Source organism: Leguminivora glycinivorella, chromosome 2 (genome assembly GCF_023078275.1).
Source record: "Leguminivora glycinivorella isolate SPB_JAAS2020 chromosome 2, LegGlyc_1.1, whole genome shotgun sequence".
Taxonomy (NCBI): Eukaryota; Metazoa; Arthropoda; class Insecta; order Lepidoptera; family Tortricidae; genus Leguminivora; species Leguminivora glycinivorella.
The window spans coordinates 4,885,183-4,903,604 of NC_062972.1; positions in this window are offsets into that span (position 1 = coordinate 4,885,183).

Below are 18,422 nucleotides of genomic sequence, written 5' to 3' on the forward strand. Positions count from 1 at the left end.
TAATTTCAAAAATAGAACTTCCTACAATTTCTATACTAATTTGCGATACCTGGCAAATTTTCCTGCATCTGAAACACGTTTTTTTTTATCTGTCGCGTTATCGGCCAATCAGAGACGGTTATTACAAACAATTGGTTGCTAGGTAATTCGATGTTGATACAACGGTGAACGACTCTATTAACATTAATTTTAACTTGCATGAATGATAATATTTCCGTCCATTGATGATGAAGATGATGACTCGTAGAGAAAGTATTGTATACAATAGTGATATAATTAAGCTTTTCACTCTCGTACCGTACTATTAGGCCACTCAGCAAGCTTCGTGGCCTAAACATGGTACTCGACTGAAAAGCTTTGTATTATATCACGATTGTATAAAATACTATTTTGTACAAGACAACCCATGGAATGCTTCTTTATATTCTGCTTGGCGGATTATGGTAATGTTTATTAGCACATTTTATGATCTCGTTCTCAACAGTGACAATGAAGGCCTTGCAGCCATGGCTGTGTGCTGAGCAGTACCATCGGGTTTTCAGCCCCATAGTCCTTTGTTTGAAGAACTTAAAACCGTCCATGCTGATAATTCGAGCACCGCGTATAGTCGTTTTGAACACGGGACCTAAAAATAAGTAAATAATTATACTTGTCGCACCGACGGTTACGCACCGGAGAAGGTGTACCAAAGGCAGGTCTTGGGACCGCAAACTACTTGTAAGAGTTTGTAAAACATTTATTTGTGCCTAAAGATAACGTAATACAGGTAAGTCCATTAAATTACTTCTGGCGGATCGTGGTTATGCTCATTCCTGCCGTTGACGATCTGGTCGTCAATGGTGAAGATCACAGCCCGGCATCCTCGGCATTGTTCTGAGCAGAACCAGCGAGTTTTGGGGCCTGTCGACATCTGGCGGCGGAACTTGTAACCGTCCATGATGATAATCCGGGCCCCGCGGGATGATGTCATGAACATTGGACCTAAGACAATTTAGTAAGTATTAGTTGAAAATAAAATTACATATATCTACCTACTATATATTTGTAATTAGTATTAGATATATACTGTTCAGTACAGATGGTGTTTTTTTACGCACTAGTGCGAGAAGTGGTTCATTATATGCCAGGTAGAAACTTTGGAAGCTCATCTGTACTGAAAAACGTCGTACGATACACGTGCGAAAAGGAAATTCGCAACTCGTGTCGATTTAAAACACTCCCTTCGGTCGTGTTTTAACTTATCGCCACTCGTTTCGAACTTCCTTTTTTACGCACTTGTATCGTAATGTACTATTATAAAACCGATGTTTAAGAGAGGTCAAAAAAGGCGAGTGCCATAAATTATAAATAAACACGCCACGAGTATTTTACAATCAGTTCAGATCAGTTTACTGTTTACTGGAGTTTGACACACAGTTTGACATGTGGTATCTTTTTCTGGATTTAATTGTGTGATTTATCTTGTTTGTTATATCGGTAACAATATTAATGTTGTTTTATAATATGAAATAAAACTATAGAAACGGATTAAATCGCGTATAATGAATTTAAAATTCATGTCGACGTTTCGAACTCTTTACAACGTTCGTGATCAACGGATGACTGAGGAAAAATTACAATGTGCAAAAGCTACCCACATACAAGAAATATGACCACAAATACTACCATGAACCATGACCACAAATAATATAGATTTCTAAGGCAGGTTCACACACTGTTAATAAAGCTAGTTATACAATATTCAAAAAAATTACCATTGGTAAATACTATGGAGTTCTAACCAAATAATATACCTAGATTTCTAAGGCAGGTTCACACACTATTAATAAAGCTAGTTATACAATACTGTACTGTACTGTACTGTACTGTGACTACACCAGCCAGCAGTTACTGCTGCAAGGACGCAGAGGCGCTGGTCCTAACAGAGAGGGAGGGACGGGAGGCTCCTCGAGCTTGCTCAAATGCACGTACCGGCACGATACAGGCCGCCGGTCAGAGGCGTATGCTGGGTGTGCTAACAACCTCCGTCCTGGCAAGCCTGTACCGATTCAGGACGCGCCTTCGGGCCTACTCGTGTATTCCGCCCGTCGTCTGCCGCCCTGGCATGTCCGGCTGACCCTCCTGCCCGAGACACCGGTGAGCCAATAATACGGGTGGGGAGTGTGGGGCGTTTGCAGTCAGGATGGGGATCGACGGGAGTAGAAGAACCAGACCGAATACTAGCATCGTGCCCAGTGTAGGGAAGATGGATAGATATGTGTGTAAATATATACGAAGGGATGGCGACTGCGGTTAAACTGTTTCCCGGTTTTTTTAATGTTGAGATTGATTGTTTGTATCCGAAGCCGTTGTTGTTGAGTTTTCTGTAACTCCGACGAACCCATATTATCCCACTTTCTCGTAATTCTTCCAAGCAGTCTCCCTGAGTGTAGTAAATACTTGTCGATTGCCACAACACTTAACTATATGGTAACTAAATAAATTACAATTTTCACTCTAATAACTGCTTTCGCTGTAAGATAAAACTGAGGCAATATAACACGATTTTAGTCTAGTATTATTTTTTTTATTAACCGTACTACTTTCTTCGACCGGCTATGCTGCCTCACGCCATTCTTGGTGATATGAAGAGACAGGGTATATAATATCTGCGAAGAGGGTTCCGCTGCTCTGCTGAGCATTCTTGGGATACTGGGTTATTTTTCTGTTGATAGTTTCGTTTCATGTCATTCTTTCAGGACCCGGTGTATTTCTTCTTGTTCTTGGCAGACGACGAACACGGGAGGTAGCAGAAAGAACAATTTGAGTGTCCTTCATCTATGAGTATACTTGGCGACGTAAGAGTTCCAGTAACTTGTATCTACTGTTGGCTAAGTGCAGCGTAATGTTGGTGGTTGTAGTTGTAGACCGCTAACAGTTCGAAAATTTGCCATGAACGGTGATGACACGTCCGCTGATGTGATAGATGAATGACGTTTTGAAGCGCAGTTCCTCTTGAAAAAACAGTTTCTTCTAGTTCGTGGTCGACAACCAAATTTTAAGTCCTTACTTTCATGATTCATTCAACCACTACACATTAGACACTCGTGCACAAGTTCGCTTAAAGAAATCACAATAATAAAACAACGATAGATTACGTGGTATTAGTCACTCAAAATAACTTAATAATCACCTTACAAGCTACTGTTTAACTGTCACATTCACATGTACCACACCCCAAGACACTCGATCTCGGCCATGTGTCGTTTTAGATACCTAGAACTTAGAGAGTAAATATAAATACATTTTTGGGGCTGGTTTAGCCTGCTCTGGCAAAAAAAAGCTATTTATACAATAAAGCTATGTTGTTTTTCTAGTAGGTAGCGTGGGTTCGACTGCCATATGGTCCGATGGGCCTTTTGTCTTAGTCATAAATTTGCGTCTGCAGAGATTTGAAAAGACATTTGGAGGACCCTATTCTCAATAGAGTGTTGCGTTTATCTTTTATGACACTTGACCGTGTTTGGCCGAGTAGCGGTGACTGGAGGCCAGATGTGTGCAGTGTGCACGCCTTTACGAGGAAACTGTCTTGTTTTTTTTTTTAAAGTAATTTATCCTTTTCTTTACTGGGTAGTTATTGGCTTTTTATGAGTTGGGATTGCAATATGTTATGTTGTCAAAGTTACCCTGATAATTCCAAAGAAAAATCCTCTTTTTTGGGTCTCAAGTAATTTGTCTTATATTTCCGGCTAGCAATGTATAAAGGGGTGTTATGTACATATGACTTTATAATGTGAACTTAGTATGTACATTATTATATGTTTTTCGAATTATGATATTTCGTTGCAGTCCTTGGTTATAACGGTACCAATGATATGATAATATATATTATTTAGCGCAAAGAAATAGTAAACTAAATGTTTTGCAACTGGCCAACTAAACATCGCTATCGGAATTGAGACCAACGTGCCTTCTTAAGTCTACTTTCCTGTCTAGTGAATACCGTAACTTTCATTCTAGGGACACAATTAACTAATATAAACTACTACGTAGCTTGCTTTTGATACCCAGGCTATCGAGATTGCGTTATGGAGATTATAGCTAATACTGTTGAGTTGAGGCTAGGTCCCTACCTATAAAGAATGTTATAGAAACGTCGTGGCTATCACTCAATGGCTCTGCGAGTCAACCCCTTAATTCAAATTGATCAAATGAGGCGTTATTTAATATAATTTAAGATTAGATTAATTAGGACTATAAGATTAATTTAAATATAACTGAAATGGGCCGCGTGACCGGCTCTTTCAAGTAAATGTCATATAACTCATATATAACCGCGTCTTGAGCCGATGCGGGGCTCTAGTGATAGATTTGAAATCTAAGTTAAACTAACGGGCGTGTGATTAGATTGACGTGACATGTATGCTTTGTGGTGTGCTTATTAAATAGTAAAATATGGTCATGGTATATAATTTAGGCACAGTGAGTAGTATAAGATTAAAATAGGCATATATAATTGCAATCCCCTGATGATAAAAGAGTATTAACGTGACCGCAGCTTTGAGTCCCCGTGCTGACTCATGGGGGATATGAGTACCTAGGTGCGTTGGAGGCTTAACCAACTCTTAAGTTTGGTCCCCAAAACCAAACATAGTCCAAACGATATACTTTGGAGCACCGGTATTAGGCTTTACAGAGATGGAACGAGCTCACCAATTTGGTCGCGGTGAAGGTGTGGGTGACAGCTGAGCTGAGCTGCTGCTGCTCCTCGACGTTGGGTCGTAGACACCGGGCCCGGGTTAGGCGAGGGCGAGAGCCACCGGCACTGGCACCCGCTTGGCTTGAGTCGCTATTTAGTACACCTAAACATTATTTGATCTAACACTGTCTCTAAAATTTTTTTTGCAACTGTCACTGTAAGTATGTAAACACACTTCACACACGTAAACTCATACTGCGGATTGTCTTTGTGGTTGCTGCTGGGTGTTTTTGGTCTCTCACTGTCTCTAGAAGTTGGATAAATATTAAAACACACGGCACTTAAACCAAACTACATAAACACACTACACTAAATTAAAACAAACTACATAAACACACTAGGAATAGGAACGGATCGTAGGCCGCGGTCAGTCGGTTACCACCCGTAGAGTCGTCGCGGGCTCTTTTGTTTTGACCGGGGTTTTACAACCCTTGAGGGACAATTGCGCTCGCAGGGATGCGTCCGTTCACCACGGCGTCCCAAACAAGACTCCTAATAAAGCTAGTTATACAATATTCAAAAAAATTACCAATGGTAAATTTTTAGAAATCTATATTATTTCAGGTCATGGTTCGTTAATATTTCTTGTATGTGGGTAGCTTTTGCATATTGTAATTTTTCCTCAGTCACCCGTTGACCACGAACGCGGTAAAGAGTTCGAAACGTCGGGATGAATTTTAAATTCATTATACGCGATTTAATCCGTTTCCATAGTTTTATTTCATGAGTAACTATCGCGGTAACCGAAGACAATATTTTGTTTTACAGTAGTCCTCCCACTCAGTGCGTTTCACGGTGCCCAAAACATACTGCGTTTATGCAGAAATGTACGTATGTAGCTAAAAGCTTCTATGCTGGAGGGCTGAAACATATTGAAGTTTGACTCTAAACTTCTGCAGCCATCGTGTTTAAAATTGTAGTTTCAGAATTGTGAAAGATCTTTTCAACTATTTCAATGACGAGCTGATGACCAACCTCTGATTACATATTTAGTTATATTTAAAGTCACAGATCGCGATTACTAATTAACATTATTTTACCTTTTTTCCAACGTTTCGGTCAAGTTACACGGGCCGTGGTCGTGAAAGACTGACGTCCCAACAAAGTGTCATCGGAGATGTAAACAACACAAAACTACCCGATATTAGTTTATATAAATGTTCGGGGTAGACAAATAAATATAATCTACCCGATTTTAGTTAATGTTTATATCCCACCGCAAGACACACAGCCCTCACAACATCCGCGCACTGCGTGCGTAGCCGAATGGCATTTCTCCGACGCCAAACGAAAACGAAAAGCGCAAGTTAGTCTAACTCTGTCGCGCCAATACACACGAGCGATAGAGATAGATATCTACGAGCGTTTCGTTTCGTGAGCGTTTGTGCCATTCGGCTACGCACCCTGTCAGAAGATAGATATTTTGGTTTAAACATTTGAATCACTGGTACCTATGTTCAATCGTTCACCAATAGCCGTCTTCCCAGTTAAAGTTTTCAGGGTGTTTTACGGTGTATGTGTACAAAGCGCGAGAACTGAAAGTGTTACATAATTTATTGCTTCAAATATACAGAATCCATGTTTTTAATATTCGGCAAGTGGTTATGAGAGTGGTTTACGGCTATGAGAACTCTTTCGTGAGTGTGAACGGTGGCCTTGCAGCTCCGGTGCTGGTGGGTCGAGCAGCGCCACCTGGTGACCTTGCTCTGCGACGAGGAGCCCGCGGAGTACGTGTAGCCGTTGTACTTTAGCAGCTGGTTGCCACGTATGGAGAGGACGTATTCAACTGGAAATAAGTTCGAGTTTGTAAAATGAAGTAGCTGAGATAGGCATGTTTCAAGTGTGACATGAATAAAGCTGATAATTTTCAACATGCTGCTGGAAGCTTCGATATGAGATATCATTTAAGTTTCAAGGTTTTAGTTGCATGGAGAAAAATATTACAATATGTTTTTGTTACCAGTAGCTTTTATTGCTTAAGCGTCCCGAATAAAGTTTATTCTATTCTACTATTTATAATATATTCTATTCTAAGAACAAGGAAGAAACTCGTTTAGCTAAAATACAAGGTAAATAAAACATTAAATGACCTGTATGAGTGGTACAGAAATGACACCAGGTATACATATTTTTAGATTCATAGGTTCAGAGGACGCACAGCGCAGGTGAAAAAAACCGCCTTCAAAAATAAGCGCGTTACAAAACACGGAGAAACTAAAAAGCAAAAAATAATAAACCTTTGAATTCAGATTTCTTATCCTTCTTTATAATATTCTCTTCAATCCCACTACACCTTCTTATCTTAAAAACCGATTTAGCTATCTGTCTTCTACGAGATGTGCTGAAAAACTTCTCCTTGTCCCTCCATCTTCTACTTCTAAATTCTACATAAACTCTTTTACTTTTCGGGCTGTCCGTTTGTGGAATGCTTTGCCGTTGTATGTAAGATGCGCGAAATCTCTTCCCTTGTTTAAAAATATTTTAAAATCTCATTACCTCTCGCTACCTTGACTTGCCTTTGTACATGTGTATTATATATGTATATGTCGCAGGGAAATGGCCAAAACAGAGATTTCATCAAATCACTAAGGGATATGATCAAATCACGCAGGATGTCAAAATGGCGAATCCATTTTATCATTTCTCTAGAAAATTTCAGTCATTTGACTAAATCCCTTACTCTGTTCAGTGAAATCACAAAATCGACCAACAGACACGCCACGTTTTGTCATTTCACTAGATTTGTTTAGGGATTTGATAAAATCCCTGAACCACGTCAGTAAGTTGACGAAACGAGCTTATAAAGTCAACTAGTTCTATCATTTCACTAAACAAGTTCAGTGAAAACACAAAATGTTTTAATAAATATGAAAATAATTTAAAATTAAACATTTTTAGATTTGTTTCTTCACTTATTCTATTTTTTTCGTATTTATAGAAAACCAAAAACTTTTAAAAACGGATTCAATTTTACCATTTCACTAATCTAGTTAAGGATTCAATCAAATCAAGTGACAATGGCAAGAGTCTAATAAATCTAATTGGATATATTAGATTCTTGGTTTTGTTATTTCACGAAACCAGTTCAGACATTTGATCAAATCACCAGTTGAGACTTTATCATTTCCCTAAATTTGTTTAGGGAAATGTTAAAACTAGTTGACTTTTTGAGTTCGTTTCGTCAACTCACTGTCGTGGTTCAGGGATTTTATCAAATCCCTAAACAAATCTAGTGAAATGACAAAACATGGCGTGTCTATTGGCCGATTTTGTGATATCACTAAACAGAGTCAGGGATTTAGTCAAATGACTGAAATTTTCTAGAGAAATGATGAAATGGATTCGCCATTTTAACATCCTGCGTGATTTGATCAAATCCCTTAGAGATTTGATTAAATCTCTGTTTTGGCCATTTCCCTGCGACATATATATATATATTGTATATATGTATTGTATATGTGTGTATGCGTTTATAATATTATTTTGGTCAAAATAGTCTTTTGCATATTTTTTTTTCTCTTACTTTTTGATGTGTTGAAATAGTTCGAATACCTACGTAATTTTTATGTTGGCACTACCCGTTCATTGTTCTTTGCAATCTGTTTCCTGCTACCCTAAGGTTGTCTGGTAGAGATCGCTTTTTAGCGATAAGACCGCCTGTTGTTACCTGCTTCTTAATACGTTTTGTTTTTGTACTGAATCTCATTGTCAATAAGTGGTGTACAATAAAGTATATATTATTATTCCTCTTTATTTCTTTCAAATCTTAGGCTAGGTTATTTATAATACGAATATAAAAGTAAAATACAAAACCACTTACGAAACAATAAAAAAATATAAACATATTATAAAAAACCTAACCTAGGGTGCCGCCAGCAGCGGGGCAGGGCCCAAGCTGCCGGTGGTTAGGGCTGCAGAGAGAGGAACCGTCGGACTATCCGCGCTGTGTCCAAAATCACCGCCTTCTGCATCTGACCCTTGATCCAACCACCGAGCGAGAGTCTCTTAAGATGTTGGTCGAGACTCTTCGCTATGAGACCGTTCGCTGAAACGACTATCGGGACAATGATCGTTGAATCAACATCCCACATGGTGGTTATCTCGTGAGCCAAGTCTAGGTACTTACTGGACTTGTCCTTCTCGGCTTTCACGAGATTCTCATCATGGGGGATGGTGATGTCAACGAGCACGGCCCGGCGTTGCGGTCGATCTATTATCACAATGTCAGGCTTATTGGCTACAATAGTCCTGTCAGTGATAATAGATCGATCCCAATAGAGCGTGGCACGGCCATTTTCAAGAACTGGCGCAGGTAAGTACTTGTAGTACGGTACTTCGCGGTCCACAAGGCCGTATTGAAGAGCAAGCTGCTGGTGAATGATCCGGGCTACGAGATTATGCCTGTGCAAGTACTCACCGTTAGCAAGATGAGAACAACCGGAAATGATATGCCTGAGTGATTCTCCGGGACGGCGGCATGCCCGACAAATGTCGACCGTGCCGTCCTTCAGGATATATTTCCGGTAGTTGTTCGTCATCATAACTTCGTCCGCAATTGCACAGGCAAAACCCTCAGTTTCTCCGAAGAGGTCCCCGAATCGTAACCAGTTCACCGATGCGAGCAGGTCTACATCGGGTCCCGTGAGGGCCTTGTAGAACCGCCCGTGTAGCTGCTTGCTCTCCCATACCGCCTTGCGGTCCGCAGTATTTAGTACCACAGGTTTGCGCCAGTTCTCTTTCGCCAAGGAGAGCGGCGTGAGGTTTCCGTCCACTGCCACCACATCACGATGCATCCCGCACTCGTTGTTAACACTTTCGAAACCGGGCTCTACGCGGCGCTACGACATTTTCGCTACATACGGGTTTCCCCATGTAATCGGCTACGCTTCTACGAGCGGTGTGCCCGACAGTCGGGTTCTTGGTAGCGAAAGTGTTAAGGAAGTAATTCCTAAGATTGTACACCTCACGGTTGTGGAGATCTTTGGCGTTTAGGAAGCCTCGACCTCCGCACTTCCGTGGGATGTACAATCTCATAACAGACGAGCGCGTTTGTAACATACGGTGTGTGGTAAGCAGTGAGCGGACCCTCCGATCCAGGGCGTCCAGCTCAGTCTGGGTCCACCGTAGTATGCCAAAGGAGTATGTGAGTAGAGGCATTACCCAGGCGTTAAAGGCGCGCACTTTGTTGCCTCCTGACAAAAGACTGTTAAGGACTTTTGTCAGCCGACTGAAAAAGCGCTCCTTCACCGACCGTCTAATGCCAACATCCTCAATACCCAACGACTGTGACATACCAAGGTACTTATAGGTTTCTGATTCAGAGATAGATCTGAACGACATCGTCTCAGAAAGTTGTAAATTTTCTGAATTTACAACCTCCCCCGCTGTACATGCATGACCGCACACTTATCGATACCAAACTCCATTCTGATGGCGGTACTGAAAACTTCTGTGGTTTTCAATAGCACCATCAGGTCTTGGGTGTTCGGTGCAAATAGTTTGAGATCGTCCATGTACAGAAGGTGAGAGATGACTTCACCCTCTCTCCGAAGCCGGCAACCTAGCCCAGAATCCTTCAGCAGCGTGCTGAGGGGATTCAGAGCTAGGCAGAACCATAATGGACTCAAACTGTCACCCTGGAATATTCCTCGCTCAATCCTTATGAAGTCCTGCGGGCCAGGGGGCCATCCCTGCCTCCTGGTTGACGAAGGACTGTGGTCCACTGCCTCATACATGCAGCCAGGAAGGATATTAAAGCTGCATCAAGTTTATACAGCTCCAATACCCTTCTCAGCCATGAATGAGGCACCGAATCATAGGCCTTCTTATAGTCAATCCAAGCGGCCGAAATGGCCCCCTTGTTCCGCCGAACTTGTTGGCAGATGGTCATGTCTATGAGGAGGAGCTCTTTAGTACCACGGGACCCAACCCTACATCCATTTTGAGCGGGAGCCAGAATGTTGTTAGCGACAATATGCGCGTTAATTTTTGCTCTCGCTTTTGCGTTTGCAGTGTAGGCAAGCACGTGATGGGTCTGTAGTTTTTTGCTTCCGTGGTACTACCGGACTTATAGAGCAGGAAAGTAACACCAGTTGTTAGGGAAGGTGGGAGAGAACCAAGATCGAGGGCTTGTTGAAATTGCGTTGCCAAACGCGAGTGCGAGCATCGAAACCATTTTAGCCAGAAGTTGTGCAATCCGTCCGGTCCAGGACTTTTCCAGTTCTGGGCCGTACGGGTAGCACAACTTACGTCGTCGGGGCTGATGGTGATAGCCCCCATAGGCTCGATGCTCTCGCACTCGCGTTCGACAACGGTCATCCACTCACCCTCCGTGTGTTCGACGGGCACCGACCAGATGCTACGCCAGAAATCAGACATGGCAGTAGCATCCGGCAGCCGCACGTCAGACACACGAGGGTCGGTTTCCTCCCACCTTCGGTATACTTTCCTTTGGTCGCTTTGAAAAAGACGATTCTGCTGGAATCGGTCCACACGCTTTCTGTAGCGGCGAATACGGCTTGCCCATGCATAGACTTTCTGCTTCAGGAAGTCGATGCGCTCTGTGACATTGGCCAAATAGTCGCGGGGCCTGATGTCCGTCCCCGCGAACGCCTGGTTCACAAAGCGCATTACTCGGGGGCGATTATTACCCCTCTGAAGCAGATCAGCTTTGCAATGAGAGTCCTAAACGAGTTGATACGACGCTCGATCCGTACTTGCCATGCAGGGACACCTTCGGCGGTCCTAGTTGCACGGTCAGCGTCCGGAAACTTGACTCGAGCAACACGGCACGCCGCGATGGCCCCGCAGTACATGATCGAGTGTGTATCATCTAGATCTTTACTAGTCCGCATATATGGATCTAGTAAAGCATTTAAGGCTCCTATTAGCGCTAGATTGCGTCTATTCATGGGCAGACGTGGTAATCGTGGCCTAGGATTGCTTGTGGAGCGATACTGCGTAATCGCCTCTTCCAAAGACCTCCTCAGTTGCTAATGAGCAATGAGCGAGAGTGAGCCTGCCAATGGGCAGGCTCACTCTCGCTCTGACTCGCGAAGTCCCCGCCGTCGTTACCGGAATCAACCCGCGGCGCCTCCGGTGCCAGGTCGGGTTCGGGCACCGGGTCCGGCGACATGGCGGGCAAATCCCGCCCCGAGGCAGGGTCCGCGCGAGTAGCGAGAGCCTCCTGGCGGAGCCGATCAAGTGTGGCGTCATCCAACCGCTTTGACCGCTGAATGACGCGCACCTGATCCGATAGCCGCTGCTCCGATACGGTGGTGGATGGCTCGAGTGCCTGAAACAGAGGCAGCATTCTCGAACGGTACGCGGATAGCCGGGTTCCCCCCTCTGTGGCCCCGTAATAGGCGCGCATGACATTCTCGTTTATTTCTCGAGTCCATGTCATGCGACGCACTACACCACCGGCAGCGGGAGCCGTGGGCGGGGCAGGATGTCCCGCAGGCCCCAAGCGTGCCGGCAGCGGTGGCCGCCCTCGTCGCGCAGGTGGTCGTGGCGGCGGCGGCGGCGGCCCGCTCTCGTCGCTCGACTCGCTGGTGTCGGCCGCGGTGGCGAACTCGTCACTCGACGGCGGTTGCGAGGAGACGGACGAGGCGGGCGAGGGTGGTGGACAGTTCATTATTATTATTATTATTATTTCTTATCGTATTGCAATAATCTAAACATCCAAATTATAAACAAATCAATTATTTTTGCAGTCCGTACCAGACCTGTTTGTCGCCTTGCTATTGCCTGTTTGCCCCACTCAACCATACGCAGGCTGGCACCGACTCCAAAAATAATTGATTTGTTTATAATTTGGATGTTTAGATTATTGCAATACGATAAGAAATCTGAATTCAAAGGTTTATTATTTTTTGCTTTTTAGTTTCTCCGTGTTTTTTAACGCGCTTATTTTTGAAGGCGGTTTTATTTTTTGTTAAAAAGTTTATTTATTTGTTGATTTTTAGTGGTTCCTATTGATATTATACGTATCAGTCCGAATACATGTACACTAGTGAAAGAATTATCCTTTAACTCCTAACCATTGAGGAGTTGACCTTCCATCATCAGCTCAGCCACATAAAATTATTACTATCAGGCGTAAATACTGGTTTACCTTTCAAAAATACACTAAAAACATTACATGTGCCTATAACATTTGAAGAGTTCCCTCGATTTCTCCAGGATCCCATCATCAGACCCTGACCACAGTATAAGGAATATTCAGTAGTTAATCTCCGGCAGGTAGATGCGGGCGGTCTCTACTGCGCAAGGTCACGCAGGGTTGAACAAAATTACTATAAAGTTAATCAATCAACTTCGTACAAAGTAAGTTGTTGTTATCTAATAGGTACTATTAGGTAACTGTAAGTATTAGTATAACAATACCACACCAGTCAATATTGAATACACAAAAAAATATTATTCATATATTAGTCTCATAAGCGCAATACTAGATTGTGTAACGATCCCGAGCAAAATGAGATATTCACGGGGACGGCTTTTCACATCACGTATGTGGTAATTTATATGTTATACTTAGATATTATTTAAAACAAAAACGCACTTTCTACTACGTACCATTCAAGTAGGTACGTGTTTTTTTCTTAAATACTGACGAAATAGTATTTACATAAAATGTCTGAATAGATGGTTCCACAATATTTAAGTAGGTACCAAACTTTCGAGATAAGATAGATCGCATCATCTACCTAAATAAAAAACAAGTATTTGGTTGCAAAGTAATTAATGTCGTTACAGGTAAATCCTTTTAATGCATCACTATATCTCACTTTTACCTAACGCTGCAAAAATATAAGTATAAAAACCACTTACTTTTCTGGAAGTCTAGGAATTGTGAAGAATGTTATATCCGGATTTTTAGAACTGTGCTCCATACATCCATAAACACTACAGTAACGAAATGACCTCGGCACTGACGTCATTTTCACACACACATCAAAACAGCGCGCAAACGCGGCCCCGACTGTCCAGCCCAATAATTACCAGTTTCGCATGTTTTCGCTGCATGCGAGGGGAGGGAGGGGGACACACCGCGCGGCGTGAAGTTTGTAAGAAGAGTTATTACTGGTTTATACTGTGCCCTGACTTGGTGCCAATGGGACCATCTCGGGGTTATACCCGTTCGATCAAAAAAAAAATTTTGAAAATCGGTCCACAATTCTCGGAGATATCGAGGAACATACATACAAAAAAATAAAAAAAATAAAAAAAAAAACATTCAGTCGAATTGAGAACCTCCTCCTTTTTTGAAGTCGGTTAAAAAGAGCCTATTGTACTTCTCTTTATACTTGCAGGCCTTGCAGCCTATTGGGCTAACTATTCGCAAAGCTCGATCAGTGCTCCACGGGTCCAGTTTAACAACGCCTTCAGAGTGCTGTTCCAGCTGCCATGCTTCTGTAGCGCATCGGGTATGATTGCAGATGCTCAAGTAGACGGTTTCTGTGCCACATTAAGAAAGCGTGGCGCAGCAACGCGTGGCAGAGTGTTTGGCAGCAACAATAGTCGCTATATGCAACACTGGTGGAACCTGCACCTCTCCTTAGCCAATTTTGAAAAATAAATCATGTTGTAATTAGGTACTAAGGCAACTAACATAGTGCTAGTATTTAGGTGTAATCTAATTAACCATGTATGGATTTTGTAGGTATAAGGCGGCATTGATTTTCTAAGGCAGACAGAAAAAATTTCGCCTGCATTAGACGAAGCAAAAAAGTCCCAACACACGAAATATGAATAATGTCCATGCTCCTAAATTGTTCACTTGACTCATTTCAAACAAATAAACCTTATAAGGACGAACATCAGTTATTTTTAGATTCTAACGCCTAAAATTAACTGACGTTAGGTTTTTTTACTACCTCTTTGTCTACTTTGGTACAGAGAATTGTTTGGTCACTTTTTACATCCACATGTGTAATTCTCACCATAGCATCCGATTCGCTTATTATGTACTGAACTTATTTATATTGCCTAATGTATTTTTTAACGACAATACTCCTTAGACTAGTTTGAAATAGGTTTCATCCACGTGGCGGCCACCGGCGCGTGATTGTGCTCATTCCTTACATCAATCACAGTATCATCTTCTCTTATAGTGTAGATAGCAGCCCTACATCCCTGGTTGTGATGCGTGGAGCATCTCCAGCGGACCTTGGGTCCTCGTGAAATGGTGCTGGAGAATGTGTAACCCTGATACATTATTTGTCTTCGGCCTTTTGTTGATGTCACGAATTGTACTGAAAATAGTAAAATATCTTAAAACTGATGTGATATTGATAGTTACCTAAACTTCGTTTTGCAGATGCCATGCAGAGCTAGATTGACTTTAATGTATCTCAAGACTATAAGCAAACGAATAAACAAACATTGAGTGATACAAATAATACATAACAAGTATAATTTTATTATGAATTACATTTAAATACTTTAGTATTAATTCTTGGTTTTGTCTAAAATGGTCTAAAATGTAACTTGCACAATGCACAGACTGTGCTTAAATAACAATATCAACCTAACTTGGAAACTCAAAGAACGATATTGCCTTATCCGGTCTCGGGTCATGATTGTGGGTCTCCCAGGCGGAGACGATGACGTCATCGATGGTCATGACGGAGGCTCGGCAGCCATGATTGCAGTGGGTGGAGCAGCGCCAGCGCAGCTTGCCTCCGCGGGACCGGTCCGCGCAGAAAGAGTATCCGTTGAGTTTTAGCAAGCGCTTTCCGCGCTGTGACGTTACAAACATAGCTGGAATAACAGAAATGTTAAAATAATTTGTGAAACCAATTTTGTACAGATTAATCAACAGTAAATCTGGCAATGTCGCAAAGATTGTTGCACGATAAACAGTTAAGGGTATTTTTAAAAGTTTTTTTACGTAATTTTTCTGTACTTTTTTATCTTGAGTTAAATAAGTTTAAAATTAATAATTAATTTAAATAAATGGTAATATAAAACTGTCAGCATGTTATTACGTACAGGTAGGTGCGCCGTAATAAACGAACTAAACATGAACGTGTAATAAATAATATTGTGCAAATAACTTAACTATTTTGTTCTTAATATAATTTAATGTTGCATGGCCTACAATTTCTCTGTTTTGCCCGAAGGTTGACTGGTAGAGAATGCCTTATAGCATTAAGTCCGCTTTGTGTACAATTGTATTTTCTTTGTGCAATAAAGATTAAATAAATAAATAAATAACACAATTGTTACGGATAAATATAGTAAAAATACCTACTTACTTACTAATAATTTAGTTAAAAACGACCAATTTTTCAACCATACAAAATATATAATTTAATAATTAATTACTACAAAAATATTTGTTATAATATTTTGATTCATAAATAATAAAACACTTCGTAAAAAAAAATCTTTTTTAATGTCATAAAATTCAATGATCATTTTTGTGCAAATAAAAATGTTAATTATATTTTTTTACACTTCTATATCATCAAAATGATATTTTTAGTGAAAAACTTATACTGCAATACTGCAATGATACCATACCGGAGTGAGTTACTTTCTTTTTTGAAGCCATATCAGAGCGCGTATCTTTTCGTAGTAAATATAACTGTACTAAAAGATTACCACTAGAGGACAATAGATTCGCACACGTAGATGAACATTGAACATGTAGGTAGCGCAAGAGACTTTTCGTCTTAAATCCAAATAATATCAGCTGTACGGTCCCTTATTCAGATCTGCTAGTATAACGCCTATATCCACGACTACGCCTCTGGCGTGCACAACCCTTTTAAGGACTGCGTTATCGATTATGTACTTTTGTGGTTGTGGTCGTTATTCAGTCTGACGATGTGGTCATTTTCGGTGAAAACGCTGGCATGGCAACCCTTATAGTGGCGGAGGCACCTCCAGCGAACCCTGGAACCCGTCTCTCGGTCTACGCCAAATATATGCCCGTTTAGCTTTAACTGCCGTTTGCCTTTTTTCGATACCATATATTCAGCTGAAAAATAAATTTAGTTGATGTAGAGCTCTACACGTCTTTATGTAACCTTCCATCATCCTGACGTCATAACTCATAAGTGATAATTGCTATACTTACTGTAGGTAAATAGTAAATACACTGCTAATATTATACCAAATTGCATATTAAAATCTGTACCAGAAATGCCTAAGAAAGGTAGCATTACATCTCTTGATTCATAATTTTGACAACAATGTAATTACCAGTAGTCATAACTGTCACGACAGCCTTCCTTGCAGCGGGAACAGGGCCACGCTCCATCAGAATGTTTAATCTTTCAGCTCTTACTAAAGCGCTGCAAATATGTTAAGTATATATACGGGATACAACATAATATTAAGTAGTTTATTATTTTTAAAATAAACAAAAACGTCTGCGAATAGATTTCAGCTTAAAATAAATATAAAAGTCGAAAAATACTGTCTTGGTCGTCTCATCAAACTTGCAGACATTACCTACCCAAGAAAGTAATTTTTTCGAGAGGTGTGAGCCGCTTTCAACCCAGTGACTGACAACAACCACTGTGCCAACTCGCATCGTAGGCAAATTCTCACTTCCACCCTGCAGGATACAGTATAGTACTTAGCCAGTCAATGGCCCATTCAACTTCCTTTCGGGTGTCAGAACTCCCCAGGAATACAGTACAACCATCCTCTGACTTTCAAAGTTATTTATTTGACAATATAAAATTATAACTCAACGAAATCAATGACAACTTATCACAATAAAATAAGTAGTTGGTCAACGTCATTGGTAATCAGAATCAATATATTGAACTACAACCAAATAAATATTACGTATAATATTTTCGATTGGTGCGTGGATGGGTATGATCATTCTTGACGTTACATATCTCGCCGTCGAACATGATGACAGCGGCGTGGCAGCCGTTCCGATGATGCGTGGAGCAGCGCCAGCGAACTTTTGGCCCAAGTGACTTGCCGTCTTTATAAAACGTGAACCCGTCCACCATCAGCAAGCGATTCCCCTTCTTCGATGTGATGTACAGAGCTAGAAATACGAAGAGGTTCGTAAGATATCAAGTCAGTTTAATTTTGAACCACCGACATTAACAGAAAAAACTGTGAAAGCGCCACTTTACCTATGTAAAAATTAGTTTCCAATAGTAAAAATTATTCTGCATTGTAAAGCTTGTACCTACTTACGGAGTGGCGTCGTAGTTTGAGGGAGGATATGGTAAAGCATGACGAGCTTTGGCTGGGCTAACTCAAGCAAAAGCGTCTCCGAAGAGCCGCTGGACTACCCCAGGAGTCAAGGCACATTTGTGATCGATGCGGTAGAAAATGTCGATCCGCCATTGGCTGTACAAGTGTACAACAGCCATCATAACCGATGTAGGCTGTAGACTGCCTAACCTCTTACTTAGTAGCTGCAAGTGCTGAAACTATCATCTGGAATGATGCTGTGGCCAATGATGATGATGATGATGACTTACTGAGTATACGTATACGTGTAGTGATTCCGAAAAAGTCAGCAACGTATTTATCAACCTTTCTATTTAAGCATTTTCGCTCCTGTTGCGTTTTAGTTGGTTAAGAACGACCGCCTAGTCTGCGGTTGATGCGGGTTCGAGTCCCTCCGGTGGAGTACTTTTTTTCATTTTTTCCTTAGATATAAAAACTTTAATGTTATTTACACAATATTAACCCA